This window comes from Mustela nigripes, chromosome 15, assembly GCF_022355385.1.
Source record: "Mustela nigripes isolate SB6536 chromosome 15, MUSNIG.SB6536, whole genome shotgun sequence".
Taxonomy (NCBI): domain Eukaryota; kingdom Metazoa; phylum Chordata; class Mammalia; order Carnivora; family Mustelidae; genus Mustela; species Mustela nigripes.
The window spans coordinates 81,346,700-81,353,572 of record NC_081571.1 but is presented as its reverse complement, the minus strand read 5'-3'; the positions used below and the strand labels follow the sequence as shown (position 1 = coordinate 81,353,572).

General features: G+C 40.4%; 1 protein-coding gene across 5 annotated transcripts in view; it reads right to left on the bottom strand.

Moving 5' to 3' along the window:
* The window catches only part of MYO16 (myosin XVI), a 576,627-nt gene that overhangs the window by 431,171 nt on the left and 138,583 nt on the right, over nt 1-6,873 (bottom strand). The window lies entirely within an intron of this gene.

The window sequence follows — 6,873 nt, the reverse complement described above, 5'->3', positions numbered from 1 at the left end:
GGTGATACAGTAGCACGACGGAGCTCACTAGACCCTTTCTCCAACAATAGAGTAGCACGATGGAGCTCACTAGACCCTTACTCCAACGATACGGGAGCACAACGGAGCTCACTTGACTCCCTCTTGCCCCAGCACGGAAGTCAGAAACTTAATCATTCCTTTTTGAATGACGTGCAAATGGCAAAGGCCAGCTCACAGATCGGGAAAGAAGCAAAGAGAGTTGATGTCCTACTCAACATCGCACGGTAATAATATAAATCATATACTTAGAGCTAGATGTGTGGTTTTGCACCACTTAATATTAGCAAACACCATCCTTTATTTATTTTTCTTAAACCTGCACCAAAGCCCTAAAAGTTCTACAGAGGCATTAAAATTCCATCATTGAATAACAACAACGAAACTTTCTGTGTTAAATCTTGGCAGAAAGCCATTCTGAGTCTTTCAGCACACCTTAATAAAATCTGTTTATCCTGACAACTCTGCTTATCTAATGTAACAGAACCTATGTAGGCTATCAGCTGTTTATGTGACACAGTGATTATTTCCACCCATATATTGCTAAACGCATTTCCTAGGGATTATAACATCCATCTCTCAGAGACAAAATAATGGTTGAACAATGAAACAGATTTTTCTCTTGGCAATTCAAAACCATGGATAGAACTCGTGCTGTTGTGGTCTCTGTCTTACTAATACAGCGATTAACAGACTGAATTCCTCTGTCCTGAAACTGAAACAATATTCACTTTCTTTCCACCTGATATTCCTTAGAAACACTACCCCAAACCCTTGTAATAGAAATGTACAAGCTCATTACCTACCACAAGATTCAAATTTTACTATTGGCAGAAAATGAACACTAGAACACTGAGAATTTGAGAATCGAATTCATAGGTTTGGAAGTGTCTGGATGTTCTTCTCTTCAGGTATTTATGGTGGAAGTCAAAGGAACTATGTAACCCCACAAATGTGGTTGATAATAGGCTGTATGGAAAGATCACTCAGAAAGGGCATGGATGCTTCATCTTCAGGGAGATGTCCAAATCCTTTGAAAGGACACAGCATTGTGACCAGGCGGTTTCCATTTCTGGATCACTTGATGCTTTTCAAAGTGTTATTCTCACAACCACTGGGCCAGACCATCTCTCTTTCACAAGAAAAGGAAATGGATTTGAGAGAGGCTCTGACTTGGCCAGGGCCAAAGAGATGATTATACGACAGTCACAAATGTTCCATAAAGGCTCAAGAAAAATACAGAATAAGAGAAAGCAACTCTCTACAGCCAGATATTTAATATATGTAAGGGGGAGCAGGGAGGAGGGGAAGGAAGCAGAGCAGGGAAATTTTATTCTGGTTTTTTGTTAGCATTTGACGACGTTGTAGAATCCTATATTTTCATCAAGATCTTCATAAGTATTTGTCAGAGTGATGTGAGAAGCATCAGCTAACTCCATATAAAACGTTCCCTTTCCAGTGACCTAAACACAAAGACACAGCGGCGGTTGTGACATCAACAAATCACTCTCAAGTCTGTCTGTGTGATAAAAGCCGTGATCACAAGCAGATCGTCTGTGAGAGCTCATTAATAATGGCAGGAAATACTTCTGCCTTCCAATCTGCTCAGAAAACAGCACTTGGGTTCCCAGGACCCGGTAGCTGCCATGACTTTCCTGCTGCATGAGCAGGTGCCGAGACGATCAGCGGAACCATTGGAAAACCCGAAGAAGTCAAGCCTAGGACGTCACAGCATGTCCCTGCCAAGGAGCACTCGGTCCAAAGTAGAGGACAACCTAATAAACACGACAGTCCTCTCTGGGATTTGGCTTATATGAAAAACCATATTGCAAAATTTTCAATTAACCTTAAAGGAGTCTGCAGTGACAGCCCCTGATCCACAGAGCAACCCACTCAGTCTGTCCAGACAAGCACTGAGGGATGTTCATAAATTAATTCCCTTATGATTTGGAAAATCAGATGCCAAGGCTGTGAAATTTCATATCCCTACACAGATAAAATATTAATTTTTAACATATTTTCTTGTTCAATAATTCCCCATGCTTTGATTTTTAAATGGGCTAAACTTTCACTTATTTTATATTCTAAGCACATAACAGGTGCCGTGACTTTCTTTTTGTCTAATTAGGGGTGGAGCAGCTGTGTCACATATATGAGCTGCTGTCAAGCTGTAAGATATCACCCGAAAACAACGTAGTTACAGGAAACTTAGTTTTGAGGCAGTCTACCCAAAACCTATGAAACTTGGTCACCGAGGCACGGAGAGTAACAGTCATTAATACCTCAGGTGACAATCTGGAAAGGCCAGGCAGGCAGATGGTAAAGGCTGAAGAGGAAGTACAGGAGTCTGAGCTGGGCAAGGTTGGTTTGCACCGCTGGGATAGGGGTCCTGGGCAGGCACTCTCTTCCAGGCAGGAGAGTTCTGCCTGCTGTACTCCTGAACTGAGGGCTTTTCCCTGGAATTGCCTGTAATTCTTTCCTGCTATTTTGGCTCTCTTGGCCTAGAAAAAGCCACACATGAACTAACACAACTTCAACAATATATGAACCTAATTCTCACATTCTCACAATAATGTATCAGCTCATTAGCAAGCAGGACACATTTATTGTAAAAGAGCATATTTGCATGATTGTGGCAGAAACTGAAAAGGGAGACAAGTTGTCTTTTTTCCTTATGTGAGTAGGTATCATTTTTGAGCTCCTCAGGGCTGGCACCAAAAAATGCTCACACGCATTTTATCATGTTCTAGCCACCTACAGCTTGCTGCCTGTGAAATGGCGGCCATGGAAGCCACACAGCAAGGATGGCCATGGTCTTGCCACTCAGGGTCCCCACTACTGCTTGGAGCAACCTACACCAACCAGCCCTTCCCTTAACTCTGTACCTGAGAAAGAAATGAATTTCTACTGCAATTGGGCACTGATGTTTCTAAAGGGATTTTAACTCTTAAAAAATTAACATCACCCTAACTAGTAATGGGTTTTTTTGTTTTTGTTTTGTTTTGTTGTCTTCACAGTGCTGAGAGGTGATCAAGGGAACATTCAACATTTTGAATATTTTGTAGAATTTTGAATGGTCAGACTACACCATTACTACCTACCAAGTGAGGTTCTAGCAAACTTTTGACACTCATCTCCAGTGCAGTGGGAACGGAATCTTTAATTTGTCAATCTGCCTATTACCGTGGTGCAAATGTCACAGTCAGTCTCAAGCCGTCAAAGTCATATCCCTAAACAAAGAGATGGAAGGAGATCCTCTCTATCTTTCTATCAACTTCAGAACAACCACTGCATCAAGCCCACCTTGGAGGACCACGGCTTCACATGCATCAGAATCAACAAATATTCAGGAATTCCTGAATATATATGTATATTCCTATTTCTTGCTTTATTTTCTCCTTAGTACTTGATCACCCTGAATTATATTTCTACAATATCAATCATTATACTTAGAAAGTATCTTATACTCATACTAAAGCTGTTTACTAAAATACACCACATATTTTCCTTTTTATCTATAAGTCCTCCAAAAAGCAAGAACTTGGACAATTTTACCCACTGCTTATTCTCAGCTTCTGGAATAGTAGACATGGGATATTTTTGTTGATGTTGTTCTTGAAACTGTTTAATTAAATTGCTGGCAGAAATACCATATGTATGGCTAAAACTTGACCCAGCACTCAACATACAGTAGTAACGGATGTCTATTAGTTCTGCTATTCCAGAAATGTACAACAGCACCGTACTTCTCACCTAATTGCTCTTCCTCACTAAATTATCGGGACTGCCTCAGTGTAGCCAAGTTTATGATAGTAATGGAGTTCGTGATCTACCAAATTACTCCATTTGCGGGGGGGAACTATATGTTGCAATTCTAGATAAAAATTTAGAGACATTTGCCATAGCCAGAAATCCTTGCTCAACAAATATGTATCTCTATATAACAAAATTATTGAGCCAGCAAATAAAATATATCAAGGAAAAAGCAAAGATCTATCTTAATTATAGAACATCTAGTTAAAAAATGAGGAGTTCCATGCTTTGATCTTGGAGGGCCCTATCACTGTGCCATGATATCAGGATGCCTTATTGTAGCAAACCAGAAATATAAAGACTAATGTTAAGGAAAAGAGAACTCAGAAAATGACCTTCTAAAATTATTCTGCTGTACAACTGCCAGAAATTCCTTCAACTCGATGAGAACCAAAACCTTCATGGGGTCATGGTACACTCATACACTCATTGTAGGAGGTTTCTTTTCTTTTCTTTCTTTTTTTTTTTTTTAAAAAAAAGCTTAATTAAATAAATAATTAATTAATTTGATAGATATTGCAAGTGGGCAGAGAGGCAGGCAGAGAGAGAGGAAGTGAAGCAGGCTCCCTGCTGAGCAGAGAGCCCTACACAGGGCTCAATCCCAGGACCCTGAGATCATGACCTGAGCTGAAGGCAGAGGCTTAACCCACTGAGCCACTCAGGCACCCCTCATTGTGGGAGGTTTCTTGCATCTCTTTTGATGACTGCCAGATCAAATTTTACCAAAAATGGTAAAAACACAGATAATTTGATCTCAAGGACATTTACAGACACTTGCACCCAATTTTCAGGGAAACAGACATTCATGGATGGTTTATGAAGTTGGCTATGTCTTAGGCCACAAAGCAAAACAAATTCAAAAAATGCTAAAGAACTTATATTATACAGGTACTTTCTTAGCATACTTGAGAATAGAACATCAGCTCCAGAGGTGAAGCCACATCTCCCAATATGCTCAGAAACTCACAACGCTGATCCTGAATAAAGCAGATCCAAGGAAGAAAACTAATAGAAATAATACTTTTTCAGTGCAAACCATCAAGGAAAGTCTCATCAAAATTTCACAGATGAAACTAAAACACTGCATAGAAATAAATCTATAGCTTTCATTGTACCTGTTAGAAAAGAATCTCATCTTAGAAGAGGTGACACAGCATCTTCGTAGGAAAGAACAAGAAAGGGAAGTCCAAAAAAGGAAGAAGAAAATGAAATGAGGGCCCAAATGGATAGAAAGGAAATACAGGACGAGCAAAGACAAAGACAGGCATGGAAAATGGGCAATATCCAGAAAAAATATATCTTGCTAAACATGACCCAAGAAGAAAATATTGAATAGGTTTACAATCATTACATTAATTAATTAATTGGTAAAAATTCAATTACCAAAAAAAGGAAACTAGCATATAAAAGCATGGCCCAAATGATTTCACTGGCCTTTAAGGAATGGATAACCTGTGTTTCCCCCCAATTTTTCTAGAGACTAGAAAAAAAAATGGAAATGGCCTCAACTCATTTTCCGAGACTAGCATAAGGTGGATACCAAAACCGAAATGAGAACGTCACAAAAAAAAAAAAAGGAGTCATAGATCAATCTTGTCTACACATACATGTGTAAACAGCCTATGTACATATGTTTTCAGTGGAATGAAAGGATGGCTAATTTTAGAACATCTATGAGTGTCTGTCACTACCTTTCAATTCTGTTCCAAATTTAGAGAAGGAAGGCCCTCTATCTTTGCTTTTATTATACCTTAACATGAAGGTTTCCATCAGCATAGATAACAAAAGGAAAAGAAATAAGGACCCTAATATGAGTAAAAGAAGGGAAAGCCAGTCATCACTGTAAACACTTAACCTCACAGGAAGCCAAACGCATTCTACGACTCAGCCATGAGAAGACGTTTGATGGCACTGGTCATCAGGGAGATGCTCATTAGAAGCGCAATGACATCACTATACACCCATCAGAAGAGCTAAGACAGAAATAAAATTAGTGGTGGGGGGTGTGGTGTAGTCAGTCAAGCCTCTGACTCTTGGTTTTGGCTCAGGTCATGATCTCAGGGTCATGAGACTGAGCCCCAGGTCAGGCTCCATGCTCAATGGAGAGTCAACTTGAGACTTTCTCTTCCTCTCCCTCTGCCCCTCCCTACCCCTGCACTCTCTCTGTCTCTTTAAAGTAAATAAATAAATCTTTAAAAAAATGAAATAAAATTAGTGACAATACCCAGTGTTGGCAAGGATGTGGAGAAACAGGATGTCTCAACACTGCTGTTGCAAATGTAAAATAGGATAGCCACACAGGAAAACAGTCTGGCATTTTCTTCAAATAACGACACTTTGTAGCAACGGTTCTAGGTGAGATTATGTCCCATTCCAGGTGGTTTCCACCATGCTGAGGCCAAGGCAAGTTACCAACTTCAGAAGCAAGCACGAGAACAGCTACTTCGGACATGGAGGGAACGTGAGTGTGTTACACTAAGCAAAACAAGTCAGAGAAAGACAAATAGTGTATGAGTCCCCCGATACGTAGAATTTAAGAAACAAAACAGACGAACATGAGGAAGGGAAGCAAAGAAAGAGAGAGAGGAGGCAAACATAAAAGAGACTCTCCAGGACAGAGAACAAACGGAGGGTTGATGGAGGGAGTGAGGTGGGGGATGGACTAGGCACAGGAGGGGCGGGGACGGGGATGGAGGAGGGCACTGGCTGAGATGAGGGCGAGGTGTTACACGTGTGACACACACACTCACATATATATAGATTCACACACGTAAGTGATGGACCCCCGAATTCTATACCTGAAACCAATATTGCACTGTATGAGAATTAACCGCATTCTAAATAAAAACTTGAAACAAACAAACAAACAGAATGGCTTCCTCTTGTAACATTGTCCACCTCCTGTCTGGTGCTGAGTCTGCTGTCACCACAGGGTACCAACGCGGAAACAAGGCAAGGAGTTAGCAAATGTGCCTACTTAGCTTGACTGATTTACTACTACTACTACTACTACTACTACTACTACTACTACTACTACTACTA